Raw genomic sequence first — 15,028 nt, 5'->3', positions numbered from 1 at the left:
TGCAGTCACCTTTGGAAATGCTCAAGCCATTATTCTGCATTTTCTACAGGAGGTGCAAGTGGCTGCCACTCACTAGCTGTCCTCAGTGAGAAATTAGCCAGAGTTAAATGGTTGTCTTAAATAGCAATTGAGGAATAAAGAGGATATCACCAATAATACACTAGGCTTGTCTGTCTGTCCTCCTAAACACTGCCCCCTGCTGGGTGGAATGTCCTTCTCAGGCCCATGCTAGTCCATGAACACAGTGTTCTCTGCTGCCCACAGAGGACAAGACATGTGGAAGGGGAGGGAGAGGGACATAAAATGGATAAAGAGAAAAGCAGAGCAAGGTGGGAATGAAGAGGACAAAAAGAGATGAAGGGGAAATGTTGATGGAAGGAGAACAAGTTGAGAGATGAAGGGGAGACAGAGAGATGCAAAGGTGGGTGTGAAGAGGAGAAGAGAGTGCATGGAGAAGTATCCTTGATGTCACATTCCCACCAATCCATAAATATATCATGGGTATCTGATGGTCCTTGGTAAAAAAACGGTCCATAAATTATAACCCATTAGTGCTGCTTTGTTTTGCTAGTGCATAGATTCTAAGGCCAGAAGGGCCATTACGATCATCTAGTCTGACCTCCTACACAACACAGCCCTTGAATTTCACATAGGGATTCCTGTGGTAGAGGGTATCAGAGGGGTAGCCGTGTTAGTCTGGATCTGTAAAAAGCAACAGAGAGTGTTGTGGCACCTTTAAGACTAACAGATGTATTGGAGCATAAGCTTTTGTGGGTGAATGCCACAAATGAATGCATGCATCCGACGAAGTGGGCATTCACCCACGAAAGCTTATGCTCCAATACATCTGTTAGTCTTAAAGGTGCCACAACACACTCTCTTGCTGTGGTAGAGGGAATCACTTGTCCTTTTTACATAAATGATTAATACTATTGAGCCCAAATTGAATTGTCCATAAAAGACCTGTAATGTCCCTAAAACTTGCTGACTGATAATGCAAAATCGGTGGTGGAAATGCAGTGGACTGATAGCTATTGCTCATCTTGTTGCTTTATGTGATAAGTATATTGGCATCACTGTATAAAGACAAAGCAAACGTTGTGTGCACACACATATATATCAGCTTTCTCTTGATCCTTCTGTTTTCCTAGGAAACCAAGATGGATTACAGTTCCTTCAGTGGAGCCCCAAGGTTCCTGACTCGGCCTAAGGCCTTCATGGTGTCGGTGGGGAAGGATGTCACCCTGAGCTGCCAGATTGTGGGAAACCCCATCCCACTGGTGATCTGGGAAAAGGATAAGCTTCCGATCCAGTCGGGGGGAAGGTTTAAAATGGTGGAAGATGGTGATCTGTACCGGCTAACAATTTATGACCTGAGCTTAGAGGACAGTGGTCAGTATATCTGCAGGGCCAAGAACACCATTGGGGAAGCTTTCACTGCTGTCAGTATCAAAGTTGGGGAGGAGACGACAGTGACGGAATCGGCCCCTTACTTCATCCAGAAACCCTCCTCCATCAGAGTGACCCTGGGAGACGATGTTACGTTCAAATGTAAAGTCCAGGGCAGCCCACCTCTCTCTGTGAACTGGGAGAAAGATGGAAGGCACGTGAGGGGCTGGTCTGACTCCAACCGCTTCCAGATTGAGTCCCTCGGGGAGTCAAATGCTCTCAAGATCCAGTGCGCTCGGTTGGGGGACAGTGGGACATACATGTGTCGGGCGGAGAACCCCATTGGCTCTGCCAGTGCTACCGCCACCCTGGTGGTGGACACACATGGTTCTTACAGTCCGAGCAGCAGCCATCTAGACACAGGCTATGGCAAGACTGCCTCCTTGCTGTCTCATTTGCAAAAGAGGCGCGAGGAAATCAGGAAGATGGACACATCCATGCTCGCAGCCGCCGATTCCATAGCTGCCCCAATGTACTCCGCTACAGAGGGGCTGTCTGGTATTGGTCTCAGCCTTTCTCTGGATTATGAGAGGGCTGCCAGCCTCACCGCCAAATCAGCCCGCAATGCCACCTTCGGGGTGCTGACGCGTACCTTCAACGTGACGGAGGGGAAGCACGCCAAGCTGAGCTGCTATGTGACAGGAGAGCCCAAGCCGGAGATCGTATGGAAGAAGGATGGCGAGGTGATTGCAGAGGGGCGCCGGCACATTGTGTACGAGGACGAACAGGAGAACTTCGTGCTGAAGATCCTTTTCTGCAAGCAGGTCGATAACGGGCTCTACACCTGCACAGCCTCCAACCTGGTGGGACAGACCTACAGCTCCGTGCTGGTGACTGTCCGAGGTGAGCGGTTATGTTTAATTATCCATTGGGCCCTGTTCCTACTCCCTTTGTCATCAGTGGGGATGTGAACAAGGGGGGATGTGGTTCAGTGACAGGAGAACTAGTAATGTCTCTAGTTTTTACTCCCTTTGGTTTATCCAAGTCTCACACACAACTGTTTCCAAATGGCTATAGAGGGAATTCCTTCCATCCAAGTCCTCTCCTCAGTCTATCCTGGATTCCCTAAAGCTCTGGCTCCCTCCTAGGTCTCTCTTCTCAATGGAGCCATCTCTCACCATTACCTTCTATTCCTGCTCCTTTTCCCAGCATGCTTTGCTGTAGGGCCTACAATTCCCATGTGCCCCTGGAACTACCATCCCCAGAATGCCTTTGTTCTGGGCAGAAGCCAGGAACAGGGCAGAGCTGGACCAGGGAACTCCCTTAAAAGCAGGGGCGGCTCTATGTATTTTGCTGCCCCAAGCACGGCAGTCAGGCGGCTTTCGGCGGGGTGCCTGCGGGAAGTCTGCTGGTAACGCGGATTCGGCGGCATGCCTGCGGGAGGTCCGCCAGTCCCGCGCCTTCGGCATCCCCGCTGCCGAATTGCCGCCGAAACCGCGGGACTGGCGGACCTCCTGCAGGCATGCCGCCGAAGGCCGCCTGACTGCCGCCCTCACACCGACCGGCAGGGCACCCCCCGCAACTTGCCGCCCCAGGCATGCGCTTGCTGCGCTGGTGCCTGGAGCTGCCCCTGCTTAAAAGGCCAGCAAACCCTGCTTGATAGTCTTTCCATTGACTTCAGTGGAAATGGACTGAGATTCTGGTAGAAGAGTGTGACAAATACTAAATGGACTCCTCCATAAAGGAAGTTTTCTTACTCAGTTTTGAATTTTTAAACAGTTCTCTCATTTTGCAAAATTTCAGAGTAACCCATTTGCACTCTAAAATGTCCCTGTGAAAAATGAATTTACATATGAGAATTTTACTTTGTATTTTTTAATGCAAAAATAATAATTTCATGGAAAATGATTTCTAGCTGGAAAAATGACCTGGAACAATATAACAGAGTTCTGCATTAAATTACGTGACAGTTTTCCAGCACATTCTCTATTATCTTTAATACTGTACAGGATTCTAATACAAGTGCATTTTGCAAATCAGCATTTGAAAAGATACTGTATGCAGCTTTGCCAACCCTAAGCATTCAAAAATCATGAGTAAGGCTCCAAAAATAATGAGATTTAAAAAAAAAATTAATGTTGGGTTCTTTTTATTTGCCCGCTGTGGCTTGGGGTGTGTTTTTTTTTCTTTTTGTAAGTCTTTATGGTTCATGTTTTCAAGTTTTTCTTTGCAGGCATGAAGACTAGAAACTTACTTTTAAAAAAAAAATGTAAGCGGAGAGTCTAATATAATCACATGACTGCAGGAGCTGGGGCTTTCAGGAAAACAGCAAATAGAGCAAGGCACACACAAGAATTAGCAACAAAATACATTTGCTTGAATTAAGACTGAATAAGGTTTTTGTGTTCTCTACCCAGTGTCCTTTAATAGCCTCAATTTACTTTTTTCAGCCTCCAGTTTTCCCCAGCTTTTAGCCCCATCCCTTCTGCCCCCCCCCCCCCCCCCCCGCTCCCCCCAGCTTATGGCCTGGTGTCACAGCCACTGTCTTTCCTGTCAGGGAAAATCCAGGGGACTCCTCTCCAGAGTCCATTGCTGCTGCTCCATATGGGGCCTACTCCTGCTCCCATGGAGCTCCATGGCAAACCTCCCATTCACTGTGATGGGAGGAGGCCCCGGGAGCTCAGTCCTATGAGGAGCTAAGCGATGTCCGGAAGGCACAGAACGTCCTCGGCTCCTGTTGATTTCAGTGCGGGCACTTGGCCTCTCCCAGGAGGTGGCCAGCACCTCACAGGATGGGACTCAGGGCCTGGCCATTGTGCAGGGGCTCAATTTGGGGGTGCAAGGAAGTCCCTGCCTTGGGTATCCATCCCACAAGGCCAGGCATAATGCCAACGCCCCTGAATGCAGGGATGGCTCTCACTGGAACATCAAGTTGCAGGCCAAATTCCAGCCCACACAATAGCAGCCTGCCGTTCACATGCCCAGCGCGCTGCTCGCCCTGTCTTCCACAGAGGGCTCGCTGGGAAATGCCTCCTCCTGCAAGGGCTTGGCTGGAAGCCAGTCTGCTCACCTGTTTCCGACACTGGAACATGCAGTCATGGAAGCTTGCTTCAATCCAATAGCTGTCCGATGGCCAGCCTCTGTCGCATTCCGTGTCGACAGGTGTCCTCACAAATGATAGGGCCGCATCACTGGGTCCCTTGCAGGCAGATTCAGCAGAGGGGCCAAGGCCTGAATGGGCCTAGAGGCCCATTTTGCTTTTTCACCCCTAGAACTAGTCTCTCCCAGTCAGAGGTGTGGCGTTGGGGCAGCTTGCCCTGCTCCTGCCCATGGTGTACCCGTTATGTGGGCTAAACAGGTGACTGCTGTCTCCAGGGATGTCAAACTGAGCACTCTTACCAGCACTCAATTCACTGAAAAATGAATGCAAACGTTCTATTGGGTGAGTTGCCCGTGTGGAGGAAAGCAGGAGACAGGCCTCAAAATATCAAACTCTTTATAAACCTGGAAGGAAATATGCCCTTCTGATTTTATTGCAAATTCTCCTAAACCAGCAGCCCCAGGTCACACAGACAGAGATCCTCAGACACTTTTCCCTTAGCAAATGGATAGTTATTTTTATGCAATTTTGCAAATTTTATCCCTCCCTTTTTTCTTTTTCTTTTGTGAAATGTTGATGAAATCTTCCGCTTGCACTTTTTTTTACACTAAAATATACCAGAAATGCAAAACCCTAGCATTTTTGCAGCAAGCCAAAAATAGGCTAATTTTCGCTTTAAAAACAAAACAAAAAAAAGGAGGAAAAGAAACCGGTTAGGCAGTTCAGCCCATTTTTCTGTCCATGTCTTGTGATGTGGGGGCAGGAGGGCGGGGAGGAGAACGGGGAACCAACCCATCCAAGTAGTTTTGCACTTTTGCTGTCTGTATATTTAAACTGTTTAGTGTTTAGGACTTTACTTGATCCCTTAAGGCCTCATTCCTGCGATATGAGCCAAACAGGTTCTGCCCGAGCGGATCATATTGAAGGTTCTTGGCCTTATTATTTGGAGTCAGTTGGAAAATTTTAAAAAATTCAAAATTTTGACCAACAGCCCCCTCCCCCAAGAACAATTCTTATATATATACAGTGGATTTCTCCCCATTATTCAACCATCGCTGCCCTCTATATTATGTTAAAATGTTGCACATTTATCTGTCATATAACTGGCCACGTATTTGGAATCTGTTGGGCATTTAAATAGAAGATAAGGGATGGAGCATCACAAGCTGGAAATATTGCATGTTGTTTCATACAGCTGCCCTGCCACACAAACCTGCTAATAGACTTGACACCCACTGGTGTCCCTCTTCGAGGACTTTAGCAGCTATGTGGATTACTGTTGACCATTCGTAACTGAGGAGGAGGAAATTTTGGGTACAGAGCTGGGGTAACAAACACTGCCCTCTAGGGGCTGATCCAAAGCCCATTGAATTCAGTGGAAAGACACCCAGTGACATCAATGGGTTTTGGATCAGGCCCTGTATCCATTGCCCATATATCTCATCCTACATTATTTTGGATTGAAGGAAAGAATGTGATCCAGTAGATTTTTTTAAAAAAGAAAACATTTGTAGGTTGTGTTATGATTTATTATTAGACATAATAAAGGAAATAAAATCTACAGGGTGTAAAAGGGTTAGACTAGATGACCCTATGGTTTTATGATTCCATGATGCATTCTCTGGTGGATGGGGAAAGACTTAGATGTGCTGGAAAACATCTAGAAATAGCATTATTGAAAAGGGTTTTAGAATGGTGTCAGTCTTATCCGTTCCTTCTGGAAGCTCTAGCATTAGTCCCTGTGACATGGAGAGTATGCAACTGCCAAATCCCTGATCATAGCCCCAGCGGAAAATATTAGTTATCAGTGTTCATTGTCAAGCAACGTAAATGAGTCAGAGAGCTAAAGTGGAAATGTTTATGGTTTGTTTCTTTCTTCCAGTTACTCTGTTCAGGCTTTCTGATCTATGATGGAATGAATGGAAAATGTGTGTGTGAGGGTTATAATTAAGTTTTGGATAGTGACTCCTTGTGCCACCATGAGTCCCTCCAAAAAACACATCCCCAAAAGATGAAACAAAGAAGCGAACCTTTAGTCTATTATTTATATAATCGTCTGTGTGCCATAGCCTGGCATTTGGGCAGCACATCTCCATTGAACAAGCAGGCCTTATTTTGATAAGGCAGAAGCAGCAATAATGTTCTCCAAGTGTCCACCTTTCAGCCAACATGACCCTACAACATGTCTACGTACACTGATACGGGCATATTTACGGGGCCCGTCAATGTTATGTCTCAGGCATGTGTACTATTGATTATTCATGTCTAGAAAGATGTCTCCATCGAGTATTTTCCTAGGTGGCAGATTTTTTTTCCAACCTCATATTTTACAAGTATTATTTTTTCTTTCTTTGGGGGATTTATTGTTGAATTCAATGATGTCTCTAAAGGATATCTTTGCTTTGGCTATTAAAAGGCAAGTAAATGCTAAACAATTTAAAAGAGCAGAGAAGTAAATATTTAAAAAGTAATTTATATTGCCCCCTAATAACTACTTTGAAAAACCTTCCAGTGCAGTCAGAGTCAGTGGGGGTGGATCATGTGTTTGTAAGCAGCCCAGAATCTATAAGAACACAGCAGTCATTTTTCTAAGAATTTTGTACTAAAGCTGATGAAAAATCAGAATTTTCATTCCACAGGAAATTCTGATATTGTGACATTTGTTTTATCCCCAATTGAGATGAAAAATAGAAACAATGAATTTTTTTGTGGAATGAAAAGTTCTGAAAATGTTTTAATTGGAACTTTCAAAACATGTCCTTTTGATTCAGTTGGACATTACATTGCATCCACCTGAGCTGCTGCGGTGCATCATGGAAGTTGTAGTGCAGGTGCCTTGTGCCCCCATTCTCCTGTATGGTTTGAGCCACCCAACTGGACTACATCTCTCATGATACACTGCAGTCATTGCAACTCAGACAGAAGGAAGCCCTCAGTGCATCATGGGAGACGTAGTCCAGCTGGAGACCACAGCCCATAGGGGAGAATGGAAGAATGAAGCAATCAAACTTCAACTCCCATGAGGCACCGCAGTGGCTCAGGTGGATGAAGATTAATGTCAAACAGAGCCAAAACTAAAAGTTTTGATTTTGTTGAACAAACTGAACTGTTTCGATTCTGGTCAACTTGACATGAATAGTTTAGAGTTTCCTAATGGGAAATGGAAAAATGTCAGCAAAATCAACATTTTCCTGTGGAAAATTTAGATGTTGCAGAAGAAACCACATGTTCCACTGGAAAAAACAAAACAAAACAACAACTGATGGAAAATTCCAGACCAGCTCTAATTTTTTACAGAATCCAAACTCAGGAATTGATGGCTTTTCTTCACTGAAACAGTGGGGAAATTTGCCACCCTGCACTCCACCTGAATTAGTATTTGTGGGTAAGAAGTGGAACTGCCAGACACCCTGGTTGTCCTCACAAGACTAGGCATTCTCAACCATGATCATATCTAACTGATAATGATGAAAATAAATATCACAAAGAACAGGAGTACTTGTGGCACCTTAGAGACTAACAAATTTATTTGAGCATAAGCTTTCGTGGGCTACAGCCCACTTCATCAGATGCATGTAGTGGAAAATACAGTAGGAAGATATATATATATATATACACACAGAGCACATGAAACAATGGGTGTTACCATACACACTATAAGGAGAGTGATCAGTTAAGGTGGGCTTTTATCAGCAGGAGAGAAAAAGAACTGTTTGTAGTGGTAATGAAAATGGCCCATTTCCAGCAATGGATGGGCCATTACACAAAGTAAAACCATTTCCCCATGCTTATTCCTCCCCCCCCCCCCACACACAGTTCCTCATATCTCCTTGTCAATTGCTGGAAATGGGCCATTTTCATTACCACTACAAACAGTTCTTTTTCTCTCCTGCTGATAAAAGCTCACCTTAACTGATCACTCTCCTTATAGTGTGTATGGTAACACCCATTGTTTCATGTTCTCTGTGTATATATATATATATATCTTCCTACTGTATTTTCCACTCCATGCATCCGATGAAGTGGGCTGTAGCCCACGAAAGCTTATGCTCAAATAAATTTATTAGTCTCTAAGGTGCCACAAGTACTCCTGTTCTTTTTGCGGATACAGACTAACACGGCTGCTACTCTGAAAATAATTATGTTTGCCAAGTCTGCCATCATCATGATTACTATTATATTATTATTTTATTTATTAAGTTTCTGATTATAAATAGTGAATAAATTATTAATAGATGTTTTGAAGATGGTTAATCAGTTGTTATAGAGTCTGACAGGTCAATCGGTTGTTTATAACCATAACATTTAACCTTCTATAACACCTTTTACTGATGTGCTTATAATCCTTTGTATCAAATGCTACTCATGTCTGTAACGTTCTGATAACATCTAGTGATAATTTATTAACCATTTATGAATGGAAACTTAATATAAAGTATGACCTATATTACAATAATGCCTAGGAACTCCAATCAAGGATCAGGGTCCCATTGTGCTCGGTGTTGAAAAAAGAAGAGTCCCAATGAGCTTACGATCTAGATGTCAGACAGGACGGGACAGGTGGACCCAATAGGCAAGTGTTGGAGTAGGGCTGTCAAGTGATTAAAAAAATTAATCGCAATTAATTGCGCGATTAAAAAATTAATCACGATTAATCGCACTGTTAAACAATAATAGAATACCATTTATTTAAATATTTTTGGATGTTTTCTACATTTTCAAATCTATTGATTTCAATTATAACACAGAATACAGTGTACAGTGCTCACTTTATATGTATTTTTTATTACAAATATTTGCACTGTGAAAAACAAAAGAAATAATATTTTTCAATTCACCTCATACAAGTACTGTAGTGCAATCTCTTTATCATAAAAGTTGAATTACAAATGTTGAATTATGTACAGAAAAACAAGTTTGTTTAAATTTGCAGAGATAATGCTGCCCGCTTCTTGTCCACAATGTCACCTGAAAGTGAGAACAGGTGTTCTCATGGCACCATTTTAGCCAGCGCCACAAGATATTTACATGCCAGATGGAATGGTGGCCAAAGCATGAAGGGGCATACGAATGTTTAGCGTATCTAGCACATAAATACCTTGCAATGCCGGCTATAAAAGTCCCATGTGAACGCCTTTTCTCACTTTCTGGTGACATTGTAAATAAGAAGTGGGCAGCATTATCTCCTGTACATATAAACAAACTTGTTTGTCTTAGCGATTGGCTGAATGAGAAGTAGGACTGAGTGGATTTGTAGGCTCTAAAGTTTTGCATTGTTTTGTTTTTGAGTGCAGTTATGTAACAAAAAAAATCTAAATTTGTAAATTGTACTTTCACGATAAAAAGATTGCACTAGAGTACTTGTATGAGATGAGTTGAAAAATACTGTTTCTTTTTGTCATGATATATAAAATTACAGCCTGTCTCAAATTTATTAATGAAAACAGCTTCCACTCTGCTTGTTTTCTAGCTTTGTCTCTCTTATTTACCAAAGATCACATTTTGCCTGGAACTCTATATGGCACACGCAGACACCTCGTGGTTGGATAACACAAATACAAGCACATATCACATACATGCCTGACATACATACATTAATAAATACATAAATACAAGCACATATCATTATATAAATGCCTGACCAACATGATTGCCTTCTATGATGAGATAGCTGGCTCTGTGGATATAGGGAAAGCGGTGGACGTCATATATCTTGACTTTAGCAAAGCTTTTGATACGGTCTCCCACAGTATTCTTGCCAGCAAGTTAAAGAAGTATGGATTGGATGAATGGACTATAAGGTGGATAGAAAGTTGGCTAGATCGTCGGGCTCAACGGGTAGTGATCAATGGCTCCATGTCTAGTTGGCAGCCGGTATCAAGTGGAGTGCCTCAGAGGTCGGTCCTTGGGCCGGTTTTGTTCAACATCTTCATTAATGATCTGGATGATGGGATGGATTGCACCCTCATCAAGTTTGCAGATAAGCTTGGGGGAGAGGTAGATACGCTGAAGGGTGGGGATAGGGTCCAGAGTGACATAGACAAATTGGAGGATTGGGCTAAAAGAAATCTGATGAGGTTCAACAAGGACAAGTTCAGAGTCCTGCACTTAGGACGGAAGAATCCCATGCACCGCTACAGGCTGGGGACCAACTGGCTAAGCAGCAGTTCTGCAGAAAAGGACCTGGGGATTACAGTGGACGAGAAGCTGGATTTGAGTCAACAGTGTGCCCTTGTTGTCAAGAAGGCTAACGGCATCTTGGGCTGCATCAGTAGGAGCATTGCCAGCAGATTGAGGGATGTGATTATTCCCCTCTATTTGGCACTGGTGAGGCCACAACTGGAGTATTGCATCCAGTTTTGGGCCCTCCACTACTGAAAGGATGTGAACAAATTGGCAAGAGTCCAGCAGAGGGCAACGAAAATGATTACCGAGCTGGGTCACATGACTTATGAAGAGAGGCTGAGGGAACTGGGTTTATTTAGTCTGCAGAAGAGAAGAGTGAGGGGGGATTTGATAGCAGCCTTCAACTACCTGAAGGGGGGTTCCAAAGAGGATGGAGCTCGGCTGTTCTCAGTGGTGGCAGATGACAGAACAAGGAGCAATGGTCTCAAGTTGCAGTGGGGGAGGTTTAGGTTGGATATTAGGAAAAACTTTTTCACTAGGTGGAGCACTGGAATGGGTTCCCTAGGTAGGTGATGGAATCTCCATCCTTCAAGGTTTTTAAGGCCCGGCTTGACAAAGCCCTGGCTGGGATGATTTAGTTGGTGTTGGTCCTGCTTTGAGCAGGGGGTTGGACTAGATGACCTCCTGTGGTCTCTTCCATCCCTAATCTTCTATGATTCCATACAACACTATGCTATTTTTGAAGGATATATATGAGCCTGATCGGCCACAAATGGAGTTGCACCTATTTTGTTTTAGATACTATTCTGCAATTGTAAAGAAAACGGAACTGATAAAGATGTATAATTTGACTGATTGCTTCACATAGAGAAGTGAATCGAAATTGGTGTATCTTACACTTTCTTCTGATGCCCTCAGCGTGTAAATTGCAATCCCTTAGATTGACACCCTGCTGTACAAGGGGACAACCAGGAAAATTTATCCAAATTAACTAAAGGTCTGACTGTAAAGTAGATTAGTTCAACTGCATAAAGCCCTTGTGTAGATGCTCTTATTCAGAAATAAAGTTGCCTTAATTTAATTTAGATTCTTATTCTTAATTGAATTAAGGCCACTTTCATTCTGAATAAGAGTGTCCAGACAAGGATTTAATGCAATTTAACTAATCCTCTTTAAAAGTTAATTTGGATTAATTTTTCCTGAGGCAAGTGTTTCTGTGTACACAAATTCTAATTTATACATCATCTCTGAATTTGACTCATGGAGTCTTATACTCTCTGGTTTTTGCTTTCCTGCTGTGCCCCTCGGTCCTTGCCTCTCAGCGTATCAGTTAGAATCATAGAATATCAGGGTTGGAAGGGACCTCAGGAGGTCATCTAGTCCAACCCCCTGCTCAAAGCAGGACCAATCCCCAGACAGATTTTTGCCCCAGATCCCTAAATGGCCCCCTCAAGGATTGAACTCACAACCCTTGGTTTAGTAGGCTATCCCTCCCCCCACTGAGCTATCCCTCCCCCAGAGGGACAGATTCAGAGGTGACAGGAAGTGGGGTGCAAGGTTCATGTCAGTTAGTGGGAGGAATATAACTTACATGCTGAATGGGTCAGAGAAGGTTTATGTTACATTAGCTTTGACTCCCTTAGATAAACGTAGACTGGCCTCTCTATGAGGCCCTTTATGGGGGCTCTGTACTGTGTAAACTCATGCACACCTAGGCAGGGTGGAGGCAGAGAGTGGGACCCAGAGTGGCTGGGAACAGCCCCGGGAGCAGGTAGGAACCCCCGGGACCCTTCTTGGCAGCCTGGAGCTGACTACCCTCCCCGTGCTGAGTCTCAGTATCTCCCTTCGCTCCCCCTCCTATCCCTCTTGCACTCCCCGCCCCATTCGCAGGAAGCTTCCACACCCCCCTCCACTCCCTGACAGTGACTGGTGGGTTACTGACAGAGCTGCTTTTAGAAGGCGCACTGTGTAGCGGGCAGGAGGAAGTGTTGCATGCTGGGAGACAGGCTCTCACCTTTCCCTGCCACAGCAGGCGGGTGTGTACTTTAGCCTTTCCTCCCCGAAGGGGATGCTGTTTTATGCCTTCTTTGCCGAGACGCAAGGCATGTGGGTAGAATAACCTCGTTTCCAAAAGTATATTCCACACGCCTCTGAAGTTTACAGCCTGGAGGCTCCCCGCCTCCAAAGCACAAATCCAGGATGGTTTAGGGCCTAATCTCTGTGGGCATCCAGCCCCAAGAGGGTTAAATGGTCTCTTGCTGGGCTCTGATGTTCCACCCAGTAGAGAGAAAGTGCTGATGTGCATGCATTAGCCATTCTAGCAGTGTTACAAGGCCACCGAGCTCCTTACAGCGGCGGCTCCAGGCACCAGTGCTCCAAGCGCGTGCCTGGGGCGGCAAGCCACGGGGGGCACCCTGCCGGTCCCTGTGAGGGTGGCCGTCAGGCAGCCTTCGGCGGCATGCCTGCGGGAGGTCCGCCGGTCCCGCGGCTTCGGCGGCAATTTGGCGGTGGGTACGCCGAAGCCGCGGGATTGGCGGACCTCCCGCAGGCATGCCGCCGAAGGCAGCCTGCCTGCCGTGCTTGGGGTGGCAAAAAAGCTAGAGCTGCCCCAGGCTCCTTACAGTTGCTCTTATCAGAACCTGTTCCTACAGCCTTCACCAGGTGTCAATTTATCTCTCCCCAATTGTGTGTCAGAATATTAGGAAGTGTTAGGGATGCACTTTCAAAGCATTGTCTGATGATTTAGCTACATAGCTGCTGTTAATATTCAACGGAAACGGTATGAATGAATCCCTTCGTTTTGTTTGTAAAATGTATCCCCTTAATGCATTGTATCAGCTTCAGCACTTCTGTTCTAAGCTGTTTTCTACCTAAATAGGAACAATGTAGCCGAATGGCCAAGGCAGTGATGGAGGAGTTAGGTGACTTGGGTTCTAGTCTGACTTCTGATCTTGTCAGTGAGGAAGAATGGTCCAGTGGTTAGAGCGCTAGCCTATGACATGGGAGACCTGTGTGCAATTCCCTGTTCTACCACAGTCACATCACCTCTCTATCTCTGTTTCCCCACCTATAATATGTGGATAATAATCCTTACTCCTCCCCCCCCCTTCATAAAGTGCTCTGAGTGCCTCATACAAAAAAACCTGCAGGAACAGTTGTTATGCCCTCCTTGAGAGGCCATGACCCGGCACAGCGTGGACTTTTACAAAACCTGTTTATGTCATCTTGTCCGGCTTCAGCTGCCTGGACAGACTTGTATTTATTAGGCCAAGTTTCTAAAGCACACAGAGCAAGCTTTTCCAGATCTGCGTTGCTGCATAAGATCATCCCGGCCCATTGTTCTGACTACGTCATCTGCTCGGAGTCCCACCAGTGGCTGCCTCTTCCCCGCCATGCAAGCCACATGCTCACTGGCATTATCGTAAAGACCATTAATAATTTAGTCCTGCCCTACCTGTCAGATTGATTAGCGTGGAGTTGACTCCACCAGTAGTGCCAACCTGTGTCACCCATTGGTCCATATCTCCTTCCAAGCACTTTGGTGCTTTCTCCTACACCGACCCTTGTGTGTGGAACAAACTCCCTGAAAATAATCTACAAAGCCACTACTCTGTCCCTCTTCAACTCCCTCCCGTAGGCTCACCCTCTGCTGGGATGCCTACAGAACATTGCTGGGTGATAACGGTGCAACCCATTGCAGGGCTATAGTGTACTTAGCTCACATTCCCCTATTACTGTTACCTTTTCCTATCTCCCCCAGATCCCCACTTGTTTAGTGTTTTTTATTCACCTGTTGTGTCCTGTCACTAACAGGGAATGGAAGTTCTGCAAGGCCAGGACTGTCTGTTTATTGCATGTTTGTACAGCGCCCAGGATAACGGGGCGTGATCCCTGATTAGGGCCTCTAGACACCATTACAGTGCAAATAATAACAACAATAATAATGAATGACGCATATACTTTTCTATTTACTTACTTGCACGTTAGGTGCCCCAATGATGTCATAAGTTCTTGTTCCTTTGTTTCATTTCTAAGAGCCCACAATACCGTTCAAGACAAAACTGAAGGATGTTGAAGTTCAGGAGAAAGAATCTGCCACCTTCCAGTGTGAGGTGCCCATCCCTAGCACTGAAACGGCCTGGTTCAAGGAGGAGACCAAACTTCAGCAGAGCAAGAAGTACAGCATCGAAGAAGAGGGGACGTACCGCCGGCTCACCGTCCAGAACGTCACCACGGACGATGACGCCGTCTACATCTGTGAAATGAAGGAGGGGAGCAGGACCATCGCGGAACTGACTGTCCAGGGTAAGAGAGAGAATCCACTGCAATAGGTTTCTCCTTCCCTTTTTGTGCCCTCCCTCTCCCCCGCCCCCTAAAGGTTTTTGTTTGTGTGGGCTAAAGTAAATCCTGCCT

The 15,028-nt window shown here is 45.2% G+C and overlaps 1 pseudogene; it reads right to left on the bottom strand.

Annotated features, from left to right (window-relative positions):
• Positions 1-1,972: 1,972 nt before the first annotated feature.
• On the bottom strand, positions 1,973-14,870 carry LOC135873874 (putative uncharacterized protein OBSCN-AS1; annotated as a pseudogene).
• Positions 14,871-15,028: the final 158 nt, after the last annotated feature.

Source organism: Emys orbicularis, chromosome 2, assembly GCF_028017835.1.
Source record: "Emys orbicularis isolate rEmyOrb1 chromosome 2, rEmyOrb1.hap1, whole genome shotgun sequence".
In the NCBI taxonomy this organism is placed as follows: domain Eukaryota; kingdom Metazoa; phylum Chordata; order Testudines; family Emydidae; genus Emys; species Emys orbicularis.
This window is presented reverse-complemented; position numbering and strand designations above follow the sequence as displayed.